Source organism: Quercus lobata, chromosome 8 (assembly GCF_001633185.2).
Source record: "Quercus lobata isolate SW786 chromosome 8, ValleyOak3.0 Primary Assembly, whole genome shotgun sequence".
NCBI classification, from domain to species: Eukaryota; Viridiplantae; Streptophyta; class Magnoliopsida; order Fagales; family Fagaceae; genus Quercus; species Quercus lobata.
This window is the reverse complement of record NC_044911.1, coordinates 9,384,738-9,402,314: the sequence shown is the minus strand read 5'-3', so window position 1 is coordinate 9,402,314 and position 17,577 is coordinate 9,384,738. Positions and strand designations below refer to the sequence as shown.

At 35.8% G+C, this 17,577-nt stretch overlaps 2 long non-coding RNA genes across 2 annotated transcripts; one reads left to right on the top strand and one right to left on the bottom strand.

Annotated features, from left to right (window-relative positions):
- The first annotated feature begins 10,240 nt into the window (after window positions 1-10,240).
- Window positions 10,241-12,832, top strand: LOC115954595. Its single transcript, XR_004083928.1, has 5 exons — window positions 10,241-10,316; window positions 10,772-10,832; window positions 10,941-10,968; window positions 11,516-11,716; window positions 12,569-12,832. It is a non-coding gene; the product is annotated as an uncharacterized LOC115954595 (long non-coding RNA).
- A 936-nt stretch (window positions 12,833-13,768) lies between these two features.
- LOC115954594 lies at window positions 13,769-14,609 on the bottom strand. The gene is made up of 2 exons (XR_004083927.1): window positions 14,239-14,609; window positions 13,769-14,065 (listed from the first exon to the last, which is right to left on the bottom strand). It is a non-coding gene; the product is annotated as an uncharacterized LOC115954594 (long non-coding RNA).
- Window positions 14,610-17,577: the final 2,968 nt, after the last annotated feature.

Genomic DNA, 17,577 nt, shown 5'->3' with positions numbered 1-17,577 from the left:
TATAATGCTGAGCCAAGGACGCTCCGCCCTATCTATAGAAGCAGTCAACTAAGTTCTGAATGAATTAGCTCCTTGGTAATGGCTCAATCTATAGATAGAAAGCCCTATGATGGGAAACTACCACGTTCTATTTTCATATTACTTTTAAATTGTGTTTGTGATGAAGAAGAACCAAACATTCATGGTGCAATGGATTTTTTCTTCTTTTCATTTTGCGTTTGTGATGAAGAAGTTGCTATATATGTCTACAGTGTAATGGGGTGGTAGAATATTGCTTATTGTAATGGGGTGTAATGGGTTTTTTATTTTTTTATTTTTTTTTATTTTTTGCGTTTTGTGTTTGTGAGAGTGCTTTTTTCTTTAGCACACAGGCCCAAGGATCCTGGGCCAAATAGTTGTATTTTTGGTGGACTGGGCTTGGTTCACCGCAGCTAAATGGGGGCTGATTACGAACCAAGTTGTGCGCAAGTCACATAAATCTCCTCAAGGCAAAAATGTGATTCCTCCTGGTACCCCGGGCATACTGTCGTGGGATCCCGGGACGTATTAGGCCTGTAAGAACCCATAATCTCTAGTTCTCTGCACTATTAGGATATATATATATATATTAATACACATACATATATGTAAGTGAATTTTATGAGAATGATTCAGCCACGAGGATCTTGGCCCCAATTCTCACAGACTTATGCTTTTGCACAAGACTTGTGGGATTTGGAACTCAAGTCTGAGTGGCTTTGCTTGGGTAGGGACTCAGCTTTACAAGCAAGAATATATATGTATTGAGCAGCAAGAAGCAGTAAAGAAATATGCAAAGTAATTGTTAGAAATTCTCAAATCAATATGAGATATTTCATTATTTTTTCTTGATTGTGGATTACAAATGTGCTCACTAAGACGTGATACAAGGTTCAAATAAGCTCAAAAATTACAGACTTTGATGGCTATTCAAGCCTCTAAGACTTGCAAAGTTTGAATCCTTTTGAATCTAAGTATGTGCTATAGTGGCTGTTTCTGGGATACCGGGAGACATTCCTCTGTTTTTCTTAAATTTTACAGAGTTCTAATGACTCTGTTATGATATTCTTCCTACTGAAAATCCTCTGCCTCTTCAACATGGGTTTTCTATTCCTTTTATAGTGTGTTTTCTAGGGCTCCATGGTACTAGTGATTTCTCTCTTTTGCCCCTCAGAGCTCGTGCTGTGACAGTTGCTCAAGGGTTGGTCTCTTCCCCTTTTTCTCATGGTTTTCATCTTTTAATACTGTTTCTCTAAAAGTCACTTGCTGACTTTCCATTCCGGGGCGTCCTAGCCTTCAATCTCTCTTCCTTCAAGATTTCTCACTTTTCAGACTCAGCTGCGTTTGTATTTCCTTGCTGTCATTATTCCCAAATAGTTGGAATCTTTTACTGCTGGGTTGAAAGTTCTCTTCCAGTTGCTTCTACGTATGATTTTCTCATTCTTGGTTCCTTGTGGTACAGCTCCTTTGTTCATGAATGTTTGCTTTATACTTTCTGATTCTTTGCTGCACCAGTGGGTACTTGAGAAGGACATCTTTGTTCTTCATTTCTTGTATTTCGTGATACCTTTCTTCAGTTGTCTCAATCCTACAGTAACTGCCCTGCATTACTTGAGGATCCTGAGCGTCTGGCAGCCTCTGGGTATCCCGGCCCTCTGGCAGCCTCTGGGTATCCCGACCCAGTTCTTTCATTGAATTTTGCTAGACTTTTTAATGACCTTTTTTGCTGGAAATCTGAACATAAATAGGGCCTTAATGTTGATTCTTCTTGCTGCTTGAATTGGGCCTTCTTTACTTTTCATGGAATGGGCATTCTTGTGAAATTTTGGCCTTCAACATTAGCCCCCCAAGCTCGTGGGTTACCTGTAGCCCACGCGCGAGAAAATAAATTGTTTTTGGACACTTTTCTGGTTTGTAGAACCAATGTGTAGATCAAATAATTCTTGAGGGAAACTCCAAAGGAATTGCTACACTTCCTTCATGGGATGAACGAAAGGGTACCTTTCTTTTGTTGAGTCGAAGTACCTCCAAGCCTTTGGTGAGTTTGCACCTTGTAGGAGGAGGGAAATGTCGCTAGCTGGTTTGCAATGTCATTGACTAATCTCTTTGTATAGAGACTTGCAAAAGTATCCATGCTTGTGCGGCTTCGAGTGATGTACTCTTAGAATTTTTTTTTTTATTTAAGTTACGCCTTCCTTGCTTCCTTAGGCTCCCTTGAACCAATTCCTTTCAAGGAGGTCAATCTTGTGCACTTTACACACCCACTTTTGAGTTTTCATACCCACTCAAGGCTCTTTCTCTTTGTACCTCTCCTTGGGCCCTGCTTACAATTTGCATCCTTTGCTAGGACGTGCTACGGCTTGTACCTATTGCTGGTACGTACTATAGCTTGTACCCAGTGCTAGTACGTGCTACAAGTTGTAGCCATGATTGGGATATGCTTACAATCTGCACTTTTACCTATTGCTGGTATGTGCTACAGCTTGTATCCATAAACTTTTGCTTTTGACCAATTTCTAGGCCATGTATTTAGAAAAATTGTTCTAGGCCAAGTCTTGGGCTAGGTACATGGAAAGCTTCCTCTTACCAAATCCTAGGCCATGTCACTTGGAAAAATCTGTTTTGGTCAAGTCCTGGGCTAGGTACATGGAAAATTTTCCCTTTCCCAAGTCCTAGGCCATGCCACTTGGAAAAATCTATTTTGGTCAAGTCCTGAGCTAGGTACATGGAAAATTTTCCCTTTGCCAAGTCCTAGGCCATGCCACTTGGAAAAATTCTGTTTTGCTCAAGTCCTGGGCTAGGTACATGGAAAATTTTCCTTTTCCCAAGTCCTAGGCCATACCATTTGGAAAATCTATTTTGGTCAAGTCCTGGGCTAGGTACATGGAAAGTTTGCTCTTACCAAGTCCTAAGCCATGCCACTTGGAAAAAAATTCTGTTTTGCTCAAGTTCTGGGCTAGGTACATGGAAAATTTGCCTTTTCCCAAGTCCTAGGCCATGCCACTTGGAAAATCTATTTTGGTCAAGTCCTGGGCTAGGTACATGGAAATTTTGCTCTTTCCCAAGTCCTACGTCATGTTACTTGGAAAAAATTATGTTTTGCTCAAGTTCTGGGCTAGGTACATGGAAAATTTGCCTTTTCCCAAGTCCTAGGCCATGCCACTTGGAAAATTTGTGTTTTGGCTCAAGTCCTGGGCTAGGTACATGGAAAATTTGCCTTTTCCCAAGTCCTAGGCCATGTTGCTTGAAAAAATCTGTTTTGGTCAAGTCCTGGGCTAGGTACATGGAAAATTTTTCCTTTCCCAAGTCCTAGGCCATGCCACTTGGAAAAATTCTGTTTTGCTCAAGTCCTGGGCTAGGTATATGGAAAATTTTCCTTTTCCCAAGTCCTAGGCCATGCCACTTGGAAAATTCTGTTCAGCTCAAGTTCTGGGCTAGGTACATGGAAAATTTGCCTTTTCCCAAGTCCTAGGCCTTACCACTTGGAAAATTTGTTCATGACCATTGAATTTTTCAATCTTCAGAAAAAGTTCCTTCGTAGCCCCTCATTTTCAAGTGGGCTTACTGAACTGATTTCTTTTCTTTTCTTTAAAGGGATGAGGATTTGTTTTCTTCTCCGAGGATCTTCTAAAATATCCTTTCTTGGTTGTGAACAAATCCTTTATGGAAATAATCTTCTTTTATGAGTCATCTAAGATTGCTCTCACTGGTGGACTGATGGCAGGAGCTCCACCAAGATGATTCTGTCATGGTGTTTTCTTCAAGTGGGGGATCTTCGTATGGGGATCCTGGAAGAGGATGACTTCCTCTAGGCATGCTCGTTGAAGGCTGTCTTCACAAACCTCATAGTCTGTTTCTTTACAAGGATTTCTACCGCTACTACTTTTTTAGAGATCTTCTCACTTAATAGGTATTTCTCTTCTTCGGGGAACTGGGTCAATGAGTTTGTTACAGCTTAGCTCTTGATAGCTCTGGGGATCCTTCAGACCTATGCTGTTTTGGGAAATTAATATTAACCACCTGGCTACTCTTCAAGATTGCAAGGGCTGATCGATGAGGGTTTTTATTGGATGAGAGCTTGTCACCAATAGGATTTGGTGGGATGAAAAGTAATGATTCAGTTGTTGAGATGCATAACTGTCATACACGCCCTTTCTATGTTGGGATATCTCATTTCAGTGTCCTTCAATGCTTTGTATGCTTGGGATCAAGATCCCAGGTACAACAATAGTGATTTTGCCATGGATAGTACCCATATGGTAGGCAAATGACTCATGATCTGTTGAAATTTTATGAAAGACATTTGGTTGCCCAACTCCTTATATGAAAATATTCCCCTTCTTCAATAGTTTGGATAGTCCACTAATGACCAAGGTTGGTCTTGGTGTGAACTTCCTAACGTAAGAAACTCTTTCTGAGAAGCTCTTGAGTTCCCTGATCGTGGTATGCCTCTTCATGGTTGATATTGTTGTTGCCTTAGTTGGATTTATGAGGAGATCGATGTTAGGCAAAGGAAATTTATCCTTTGGACGTGCCTTATTTAATTTGAAGGAGTTCACGCCAATAAATCTTCATATTTTTTCAATAGCTCCACCCGTTGCTCTTTTTTCTGTACTGACTGCTGATTAGGATGGGCCCTGGGTTCCTTGCGTCAGCCCCCAAGTTCACATCTTCTAGTTTTTCCTTTGGTAGGATTTATGTCTTCCTTTTCATATCTGTAAGTTTCTCCAGGATCTTCGTAAACAGTATATTAGCCTTCCTTCTTCTTTCTTTTTCTGTCCAAGGGATCCCTCAAACCATGGGCATTGCTTCCTTCTTCTAGGATGGGAACCCCTCGGGATCCTGGAGATGGGAAATTCTGACTCATCGTATCCCCAGGTTCCTCCAGGATCTCTTCCTGGGCTATCATGTAAGATGGTGGTCTGAGATCCTCTTGTAGGCTACATTCAGGTCCCGCGTGCCTTCATAAGCAATATTTTGCTTTCCCTCCAGGTTTCTTCTTCTTCTGCGATAGGAACCCCCGGGATCCCAAATATGGGAGCTCTCCGGGATCCTAACAATGAGATATTCTTCAGTTGGAGCCGATTCATCATAAAGTATATTTTCCACAAAGTTTACTTTGTGCTGGATGAAATGACTAAGATTGGCAGTGACTTTTGTGGGCTTCCCATTCAATCCCTCTTTCACGTACTAGTGATACATTAAGAGGATTAGGCAATAGTTGTGATGTCATGGTTGGCCTTTAGAGCTAGTTGTAGGTGTCTTCCAGTAGTCTTTGTATCTCCTCCAAATCTTGTTATTTCCATAGGTGAGCCCAATTATTGAGCTGTAAGAAATGATAGATGTATTGTATAGTTGTTGAGCTTTCAATAATGTTGATTTTGCTACTGACTTGCAATATAGTGTTTCTATTGATTTTCTTCAAAATATATTTAAGATCCACTGCATAATAGGCTTTAGCCCCCAAGACATGAGGCGGTTGTTGAATCATGCTTGATCCATCTTCTCTTGATGCCATTATGGAACTTCTATCCATTTTTCGGATGCCTTCATTTTTTTTTTTATAACCATTTTACTTTGCTAGATTCGTGGAAATACTTCGCCTTTGCTGGAACCAACGATCTCTTAGGCTTTGCTGAAATTGAGGGTGTACTTAGCCTTGCTGGAATTAAGGATCTCCTCAGCTTTGTTGGGATCAAGGATCTTCCAGGCTTTTACTTTCCAGGAGTCAAGGATCTCTTAGACTTTGCTGGAATTAAGAATGCACTCAGCCTTGCTGGAATAAAGGATGTACTCAGCCTTGCTGGAATAAAGGATCTCCTCTGCTTTGTTGGGATTAACGATCTCCTTAGCTTTTTTGGGATCAAGGATCTCCCAGGCTTTGCTTTCCTGGAGTCAAGGATCTCTTAGACTTTGCTGAAATTAAGGATGTACTCAGTTTTGCTGGAATAAAGGATCTCCTCAGCTTTATTGGGATCAAGGATCTCCCAGGCTTTGCTTTCCTAGAGTCGAGGATCTCCTAGACTTTGCTGGAATTAAGAATGTACTCAGCCTTACTGGAATAAAGGATCTCCTTAGCTTTGTTGGGATCAAGGATCTCCCAAGCTTTGCTGGGATCAAGGATCTCCAAGGCTTTGTTGGGATCATGGAACTACTCCATTTTGCTAAACCCGTGGGTGGAGCCAAGGAACTTGTCCATTTTGTTAACCTGCGCCATATGATATTATTATTAAGTTGCTGCAAAATTATTTAGCCCCACAACGTGAGGAAATTGCTTTGCTATGTAATTTACATTTCATCAAATCTCTTTGATTCACTTACTTCTCTTTCTTCTTTTTCTTTTTAAACAAATGAAACAATATCATGAATTTTTTTTTAAAAGAAAGAATACATTAGCCCCCAAATGTGGGGCCATTTCTCTATTATGTAGCTCATAGAATCTTCATTTCATCAATATATTTCATTTGTTCACTTCCTATTTTTCTTTAAAGCAATGAGACAATATAATGATTGTTTAAATATTACTACATGACCCCTTGTTTTTCTTTTAAAAAGCAGGGCAACGATCGATTATGTTCAAATTGTAAAGCAGAGAAAATAATAACGCATAAAACTTATCTTGTGTTGGGAAATTCCCCAAAATTCTATATAGAGTCCCTTGGTAGAACATTTGTTGGAGGAACCCGCATTTTTGGGATCTTGATGTTGAATGCACTAAGAGGAACTTTCCTTCCTCTAGGTGTTTCCTAGCTTTGGAGCCGTGCTTGCGAAGGGACTGCTTTTTCCCTCTCCTTTTTCCCAGTCCCCAGCGGAGTCGCCAAAATGTGAGAGTGCTTTTTTTTCTTTAGCACACAGGCCCAAGGATCCTGGGCCAAATAGTTGTGTTTTGGTGGACTGGGCTTGGTTCACCGCAGCTAAATGGGGGCTGATTACGAACCAAGTTGTGCGCAAGTCACATAAATCTCCTCAAGGCAAAAATGCGATTCCTCCCCCCGGGCATACTGTCGTGGGATCCCGAGACGTACTGTATCCCGGGGTGTATTAGGCCTGTAAGAACCCAGAATCTCTAGTTCTCTACACTATTAGGATATATATATATTAATACACATACATATATGTAAATGAATTTTATGAGAATGATTCAGTCACGAGGATCTTAGCCCCAATTCTCACAGACTTATGCTTTTGCACAAGACTTGTGGGATTTGGAACTCAAGTCCGAGTGGCTTTGCTTGGGTAGGGACTCAGCTTTACAAGCAAGAATATATATGTATTGAGCAGCAAGAAGCAGTAAAGAAATATGCAAAGTAATTGTTAGAAATTCTCAAATCAATATGAGATATTTCATTATTTTTTCTTGATTGTGGATTACAAATGTGCTCACTAAGACGTGATACAAGGTTCAAATAAGCTCAAAAATTACAGACTTTGATGGCTATTCAAGCCTCTAAGACTTGCAAAATTTGAATCCTTTTGAATCCAAGTATGTGCTATAGTGGCTGTTTCTGGGATACTGGGAGACATTCCTCTGTTTTTCTTAAATTTTACAGAGTTCTAATGACTCTGTTATGATATTCTTCCTACTGAAAATCCTCCGCCTCTTCAACATGGGTTTTCTCTTCCTTTTATAGTGTGTTTTCTAGGGCTCCATGGTACTAGTGATTTCTCTCTTTTACCCCTCAGAGCCCGTGCTGTGACAGTTGCTCAAGGGCTGGTCTCTTCCCTTTTTTCTCATAGTTTTCATCTTTTATTGCTGTTTTCTCTAAAAGTCATTTGCTGACTTTCCATTCCGGGTCGTCCTCAACAATTAGCTTTCAATCTTCTCTTCTTTCAAGGTTTCTCATTTTTCAGAATTGGCTGTCGGTGTTATTTCCTTGTTGTCATTATTCCCAAATAGTTGGAATATTTTACTGCTGGGTTGAAAGTTCTCTTCCAGTTGCTTCTACGTATGATTTTCTCATTCTTGGTTCCTTGTGGTACAGCTCCTTTGTTCATGAATGTTTGCTTTATACTTTCTTATTCTTTGTTGCACCAGTGGGTACTTGAGAAGGACATCTTTGTTCTTCATTTCTTGTATTTCGTGGTACCTTTCTTCAGTTGTCTCAATCCTACAGTAACTGCCCTGCATTACCTGAGGATCCTGAGCGTCTGGCAGCCTCTGGGTATCCCGGCCCTCTGGCAGCCTCTGGGTATCCCGGCCCAGTTTTTTCACTGAATTTTGCTGGACTTTTTAATGACCTTTTTTGCTGGAAATCTGAACATAAATAGGGCCTTAATGTTGATTCTTCTTGCTGCTTGAATTGGGCCTTCTTTACTTTTCATGGAATGGCCATTCTTGTGAAATTTTGGCCTTCAACAGTGTTTTTGATGAAAATGAAAAGTGAAATGTTCTTTGTTGTCAGGAATTGATCTTTTGTCCTTTGTTATTTTTTTAAGCATAAAAATACACCGGTATAGCAATTGATCTTTTTTTGTGCAACTCCCAAAAAAAAAAAAAAAAAAAAACCCAAGTAGTACCAAATACCAATCCTTATTAAATTGAAACATGGAGGAATTAAACTCTTTTATTTAGTTATTTGAGGATTTCTTTTAGTATAGCGTTAACTGTTTGTCTATATACATTTAATTTCTAAATATTGTAGTATTCTCTTTACATTTAAAAAACTCATGAGACTCAATTTCAATTGTAACTTATCATGTTTAAATAATTTATTTTGAATTTTAAGTAATTAATATTTGCATTGGTATGTTGTTGAGATTCAATAGTTGTGTCTTTAAAATCAAGAGGAATTGAAAAACAATATCTAAACTTCAACGTTTTTTAAATATAATGAATGCATTGAATATTTAGTGGAAGACATCAAATAAATGACATTGAAAAATAAGAATGTGCTACCAGAGAATCGATGCTAAATTTCAATAGCTAATGTCACATCATTTGGAAAAAATTGGTAGCTTTCCCGTGCATTGCACGGGTTAGCAACTAGTTTATCAAATAAACGAATATGAACAACTTAGTTAATTTATAACCCTCCACCGCTCTAATATCAAACTTTTCCACTCTTTCATCCGTCAAAGAAAAAAAAAATCCACTATTTCTCTTAGCAGGAAAGAAAAAAAAAAAAAAAAAAACTCAATATTTGGCATAGGAAAAAATAATTAAAAAAAATCCTTAAATTCCTTTTATAATATAGTAGACCAATATTAGTCAATTACAAAAATAGCAGTGGACGTTTAATATTATTTTAGACATTTTTGTTTTGTTTTTTTCTTATATTTATTATTTATCTATAATACTAATAACAAAATTTTATATTTTGAATTTTATCATTTTACGTATTAAAATATTTTCAAATAAATTCTTAAATTTTCTAAAATGCCTTTATCGTTTAGTTAAATAATTTTAAATTAAAAAACATAAAATGGTTAAAAGAATAATTTACCATTTTCTAAAATACCATATCATTTCTCTTTTTAAAATGTAGATTTTTCTTTTCTCTTCTTCGGGTTGAATTGCCGCTTTTATTTATTTTTAAAAAAAATAAATAAAAGAAGAAGAAAGAAGCGGGAGTTGGCGTTGTTATTCAGGCTGGTTTGAGCAAGAAATTTCGGGTTCTTTTGGGAGTTGGCGTTGTCAATTCTCTATAATCCATTCATACTCTCTCTCTTTTTCTTCCTTTTTTTTGTTTGGTTGATGAGAAACCGAAGCAAAAAGAAAAAGCAAATCAGATTTTTGTTATTGATTTTGCTTGTGTTACGATTTTTTGAAATCGCAAAAATCACCTCCATTAAACTACGAAATTCGTAAATAGTCATAGTTATGCTTGAAAGACTATAAAAGGTGTATGCTTTCTCATTTTCAAAGCTTTCAGATTCAAACTTTTGACTCCTCCGTTTCATTCGTTTTCCTTTACTTTCTCGGCTGCCAAACAGCACTCACAGCTACTATTCAATACCCCTGCTCAATTGTATTCAGATTATGTTTATGCTACATATCGATATTGTTCAACTTGTTGACAATGAAAGCAGCGATCAACGTGACAATGATGTTAGGTGTTATAAGGCGAAGAGTCGCTTCCTGCGGCTCGTCTGCCTCGGTAAATGAATCTTTCCCTCATTTGTTTATTCAAAACTTGTTGTTTGTGGTTTTTATAGTTTGGAAATTTGAGTATTTGTTTCTTAAATTTGATTCATTTCTGAAAATCAAAGTGCTTTTGTTTCAGGTTTTTAGACAGTCATTGCAGGCGAGCCAGCCTGTGGTGTCTACTTCTAGAGTTTCCTCCATTGCAGAGAAAGAGGTACTGATCTTTGTTTTCCTTTTTATTTGTTTATAGTTCTACTATGGTTCACTTTATAGAAAAAGAAATTTGGGTTTGCTTGCATATATGGAGAAAGTCAAATTTATGCTGAAATGTTCTTGGAATTTGTTGGTTTGGTGTGGCCAATGAGCACCTGTTTTAAATGTTACCTTTCCCCCTTTTATTAGCTTAAGATTGAGGGTGAAGTCGTGGGTACAGAACTCACTGGGTGCGGGTGTAACTTAAAAAATGTATAATGTTTTGGTGTGAACAATTTTTGATTAATGGGTGATTTGATTTCATCATATATTGTTCACCATGGTTGATTTGTTTAGGTTTTTGGGCTATTCTATTTTTTTCCTCCCTTGTGCAGTTTAGTATTAAATAGTTTTTGGGTTTACTTTTCAATTTTGAGAAGATTTATAAGATGTTCTATCTTTTTATCATGAGAGCAGGTTTTACTTCAACCGAGAGGCTCTGGACAGGTGTGGAATTTTGGTCACCTTGTTGTACCTGGTAATCTTAAGTGCTGTTTTCTCTATCTCTCTTAGTGACTAGCTCATACATTTAAGTGTGCCTTCATTTTCTCTGTGATTAATGTTTTTTAATATTTTCTTGTTACAGGTTGCTCAGTTAGTTTAAGGCCAAAGAGGTTAGTGACTCCATTTAAGTGAATATTTTTTAAGTAGAGTTTTGAGGACTACTAAAGTGAATGGCAATGCTTGGGCTTGGGGGAGCGAGCATGTTCCCTTGTCACACTACAGTAGTGTGGACTAGGTCTTGCTAGTAACCTGACTCAGAGTTTATATATACAAAAATCTAAGTGTATATTGTACACACACACGAGCACATATATATTATGTAGTTATTAAGAATTCATATGTCTAAAATTTATAAATGATGCATCAAGCTAAATAGGCAGTATCCATGATAAACGTACTTCAGAAACCTGTCTGAGTTTGAAATTTCCAGTACACTCTTTTTGTACCTGATTTGAGATCCAATGAGGATTGGTTTCCTGATTATCATCTCATATTAATCCAACTCAATTGTACATTTTTACAGCAATTAAGCAGGTTATCCATTCTACATATTTATAGAGTGTTCAATTCTCATAATTGGGAGGTGGTAATATCATGTGAGTTGGTATTTTTGTAGCTATTATTATAAATTTTTGATGGGATAATAATAATGTATAGGTTTCCAATGAATCGAAGAACTTGAGGTGGACACCTTCACTGACAGGAACGAAGCAGGATTGGCAGGATAGATTCAGGAGCATTAAATTTGGGAGGAAAGGCATTGAAGATACTGAAAAAGTTGAAAACTCAGCCATGTCTGTTCCGTTTTATGATGAAAATCTGTACCTGCTGAACGTGAAAAATGATCTTGAAGCTAAGGTAGCTTTCTGTATGCTTAATATACTATTTTACGCATGAAGTTGAACCAGCTTCATATGGTTCCTTTCTGTAGGGTTACTCTATTTTGCTACATATAAAATATGTAAGAAATTCTGCCAAAGTGGTGTTACAACTTACTTATTGTTAGAAAGAAATAAAGAATTGGCATAATAAACTGAAACTAACTTGTGTTGGTAGAGCAAGATAACAGAATGGAAACATGGGGAAAATTTATACAAGCCAATATTGTCATGACATATATATTTTCTAAAGCTCTTAATTTAACATCAAGAATATGTTTGAGTTCTATAAGCAGTTTTGACAATGAAGAATAGTCAGATTGATCAAGACGCATAACTAAATCTTCGGCATGTATGAAAAATAAAACTATTACCCTCATATCTGTCCTGCACGTATATGGGTGGAGTGTTCATAGGCAGGGGTCACACTTATTAGGGAAAAAATTTGAAGCTCTTGGAGCAGTCTTTAATCCTTGCCTGCATAAGGAGAAACGCTGATCCTTTGAAGGCTTTTGCCCCCTCCTTTTTCTAGTGAATTTAATATCTTTTGGATGATAAAAGTGAAGCCAGTAACAGTTTCTGTGGGCTTCAAGTTCAATATATGGTACTTTGATAGATGATGAAGAAATGCACAATCATAGTCTTTCTACATAACAGACATTCCTTAAAAACCAGTACTTTGATTGATGTACTTGGCTAAATTTGGATATATATTTGTTTTGCCCTTTTAATAATAATAAAAAAAGGAATAATTGGCAATTCACCTGTTGTTGTCTGGTTGAGATCCATCCTTCCATAAAATATATATTTCATCTTGATTTTGTTTGAGCAGATCTATGATCCTGCAATTTGGTATTACCATCTCTACATTATTAACAAGATTAGTGGTAGCAATTTATTCTTACACACTGTTTGCAAATTCAGCCTTCATTTATCACTTTTATGCTGTGCTAATCATGTCTTTTATTCTGAAATATTCAGCTTGGTTTAGGATTTGTAATTGCCGAAGCTATGCTGTCCACTAATAATAATTTGCCAAAGCTATTCTATGAGTGTAAAGACTACATTGTTGCCACCTGTCAAGGCAGATTCTGGAGTAAGAAAGTTGATGACCTTTGCCAGGTAGGTTTTATAAGACTGCAAGACACTGATATATATGAAATAGTTTGGTTGGACCAGAAACTTTTGCTAGCCATTATAAGTGTCATTTGACAGCAGAATGATGAACTGGTCATATAGGTCTTGGATGTGTCACAGAAGCTAAAACCATTTGTGCTTTCCATGGTATTTTAACGGACAGTTCTATAAATGGAAGTACAGAAATGCAAAAGTGGATTTTACGCAATAATCAGTGTTTTTTTTTTCTTGGATAGGTAAGAAAAGTATTATAAAAGAAGGTCTGCATTATGCCCCCCCCCACCCCCAAAAAAAAAGCTGCCAAAGGTTACAAAAAAAGAAAAAGAAAACAACAACTATATACAAGAGTGATTATTGTGAAATATAACTTTGCAAACAAGTAATAAAAAGGTCATAGACTTACATTAATGTTGGGATAACAAAACATGGTCATTGCAAATACTGTGTTAAATAAAAAGTCTTCATCTTATTACCTCTCTACACTTTCCATACATGCAAGCATAAATGTATGTATCATGTATGTTATTGAGATTGTGTGTGTATAAACACAATCTCCTCCATCATTTTCTCCTCTGTTCTCCTCAAAACTCAAAATATAGTGTGTTATTGCATTTGACAAATTTCATTACAACTTCATTTATTAGTTAAGAGTTATATTCCAGATTAAGCAACATGCTTTGATATTGCAGGTAACTGTAAATTATTTTGAAAAACCTGCTACTTTAGATACCATTAGCAACATTTGAAAGAATTTCTTGTTTGATTACACAGAAGGAATGAGAAAATGGAATGGCTCTTGGGAGTCCTTAAAAGTTAGTTCTACTTGTTAATTGAATTTTGTGATTGCGATGTCGTATAGGACCCCATGTATTTAAAAATGTGTCTACAAGTAATATGAAAGTAAATTGGGAGTGGTAAATCATGAACAGATGTTTTGAAGCGATGGTATTATTACTACAATCACAGTTATAATTAAGATATCACATGAAAGAATGCCCCTCTTTTTTAACCTCATGCTCTCACCTTAGTTTCTGAGCTTACTTGACTGCTAGTTGTGCTGGTGATATCATCTTAATTGGAATTATCATCATTACCCTTCTGCTTTTCACTTTCTTTGTCAAAGCCTAAATCCTTCATGATGAATGTCGGCACGATGAAATTTGCTAGGAAGTATGCAGAGAGAAGTACCGCACTGTGACAGATAAGTGAAAGAGAGTGAACAATTGTAATTGAAATGCACTAATATGAATCTCGGTGGAACACTAAACTACATATCAAAGACATTTATGGGTTGAATTACTGGCTGTTTAATGTTGGAATATTTTGCTTATGAGGTGAGGGCATTGGAGAGTGAAAAGGGCCAACCTGACTGGGAGCAGGACCGATATGTCTCCTCCGGGCTTGACTTCGGACGAGGCAGCGAGAAGAAGAGAATTGGGGATGGCGTTGGTCCTCGGAGCCAGTAGAGAAAAGTTGTTTGGCCTGTGTGGAAAAAACTGTGTAGCTTCACAGCTAGAGAGCCAAAGCAGCTGAGGTGTCCTCGGATGTTTCTTGTGTTTGAGCTGTGATTGTAAGGGAAGCAATGGAGCATGGAATTGGATGCACAACATTGTAAAACTCCGAGTTGCAACGCAGCAGTGTAGCAGAAGATTCCCCCTTTCAGACAACTCTCCTCTTCAAATGTTATCCAGCGAATTGAGCTCAGATAGTGTTTTAAGTGGATAGAAGGGAAGACTTATGTGTCTTTCTTTTTTTAGGCCAGGACAATTACGTGGTCTCAGAAAGTTGAAGCAACAAACTGTAAATTTCTACTTTTTTACTCGCCCTCAAAATTTTATATTCTTGCTCAATGTAATATACATAAGTCCATTTGGATATAATTTATTTTTACTGAAAATTAAAAATATTGTAACAAAATAATTTTAAAATATGTGAATAGTACTGTGGGACCAATTTTTAATGAAAAAGTGACTGAAAAGTGGATAAATAGTACATGAACAGTATGTAAACAGTAACCGCACAGTGTGAATGGTAACTTCTATCCCCCAGCTGAAACGCGTGCAGAGAAAAAAAAAAAAAAAAAACTGAAACACGTCTCTCCCAAAACGTAGACGCTATAATCTATCCAAACCGCACCTAATGTATAATGTTAAAGTTAGCAAGTAATGACTTAAAGAGTTCGTGTCATATTTGAATTAACATGATTGACTCATTTATTTATTTATTTTTTAATATAAGATAGAATTCTACTCTCATCTAATTTAAGTGTATATGTGTGTATACATGATTGACTCATTTATTGAAAGTGTTATAATGACGTTTTTGTGTCCAACTCACAAAACCTACTTATTTAACTAAATGTCATTTTACTAATATACCATTAAAAACTTTAGATATATAAATTTTTTTAGTTGTTGTGGTTTATTTTGTTTGATATATTGTGATTAATTATTTGTGATGATGAGATATGCTTTGGCTTTGAATGATTATTTGTGATACTTTGAATTCTATATTAAAAAAAATCTATTTATTTAGTTATTTATTTATTATATTTTAGATCAATTGAGTTAATACTAAAATATGATGAAATAGGTCTATACGATTGACTCATTTAATAAACGTATTAAAATTAAGAAATTGTGACCCGTCTAATAAATGTGTCGGGTTAGTATTGACACACATATAATCAAATGCTAAATCGATGCAAAACAAATGTGACACGTGAATATGAATAATCAACTCTATAGCTATATATCCCATACGCATAATGTATAGTTACCACTAATAAATATTAATGGATTTATGGAGAAGCTTTTGTCATAAAAAGACAAGCAAATCCATCGGGACCTTGGCCACCATGAGGAAAAGACACCGCAACCCTTTTAACCATCAGGGAAGACTTTATACACAGCACGGGGACAACAGACAAGGATACAGAACAATTAATTAATCTAATAATGGTGGAGTCAAAGAAGGTGGCTAAAAGGAAATAACTAGTGGCGGCTTCATATTATATACAATAATCCAAAATAAATACAATTTAGTATACGATACAGCTATATTGTATAATAGTTTAAAAATTTATTAATAATTTAAAGATCAGTAAGACAATAACCATGCACAATAATTTATTATATTTATATGTAATATTAATTAAATAAAAATATATGATAAAGAAGAATAAATTTTTTTTTATACAAAATAGAAATTCTACTCTAACTTAATGTAAGTGTATATATGTGTGGATAAAGAAGAATAATAACAAATCTAAGAGTAGGACTGGGAGTATGTGAAACTAAGAAAAAAAAAATTAATATAAATTTTTGCTTTTGAAATGTATGACTTTTTAACCATACACGTGGTCACTCTCTTGGAATTGGAGCAAACAGAGATATGAAACTAAGAAAAAAAAATTAATATAAATTTTTGCTTTTGAAGTGTATGACTTTTTAACCATACACGTGGTCACTCTCTTGAAATTGGAGCAAACAGAGATAAAAGCTAAGAAAACTACTTGATCAAACAAAGATAAAAGCTAAGAAAACATAGAAGAGAGAAAGAGAGATAGATAAAATGAGGAAATAATCACAGATATAAATATAGATATGCTGGTTGGAACGATAGTGTAATTTTTTGCTGATGAGGAAGAAACCTGTAGGGAAAAATAGTATCATTTTGCTGTCAACGGAAAAGTAAGCCAAAGTCCCAGATATGAGGTTTATTTATTTATTTATTTTTTAACGAATGAACAAAAATTTGAAACATTTTTTTATTATAAAATTAAATATTTTAAGAGTAGTGTTGTTGACACAACACTTACACAAAAATTTCACAACAAAATATAGGTAACAAGTTGTTAAAGGTAGGTAAAAAAAAGTGATTTATTAGCAAAAAATGAAAAGTAAAAAAGTGATGTCAGTTGTGCATCAAAGTAAAAACTAATTACAACTTGTCACTTAATCTCTATTATGAAATTAATTATTGTGAAAATATTGTAAAAGTAGTATTAAAATGATTATATTCAAGTTTATTTTAGCTGAATTTAAAAAAAATTTAAGGTGAGGGTGAGTTCAAATATTTATTTTAGGGGAGTCAAAATATATATATATATTTTTTATAAATTTTTTATATATATATAAAAAAAAAAAAAAAATTTGCCAGGCCAGGGGTTCAAATCGCCCCTGGAAATAACTGGTTAAGTTTAACAATGAAACCATCTTGGAGGACATCAAACGTTCAAAAGGTCATGTTTCAACTTTCAACACCAATTTATTAGAGTCGCCCCACGATTAATAATCAAGACAGTTCAACTGCTTTCTAAAAATAAGCAAATATATATATATTAATACTTTTCATGAAATTTTATTCCGGTAATATTTTTCTTTTTCGGGATCAATTAAAAATCAATTGTGCCAGGGTGAACTGATTCTATTTCTCCCTGAAATCTCTCATCCCTTTTTCCTATAAGTTTGGATATTTAGTATGCTAATCTTTAGTGATTAAAGCACACTTTTGACCCTTAAAATTTGGGGGTTGTTTTCATTTTAACTCTTAGGGTCCGTTTGGGAGTTTATAAAGGAATGGAATGGAATGGAATGGAATGATCATTAAAGGAATGGAATGGAATGGAATAGAATGGAATGGATTTAGTAGGGAAAGGAATGGAATGGAATGTGATTTAAAAATCTTGTTTGGATGTTATAA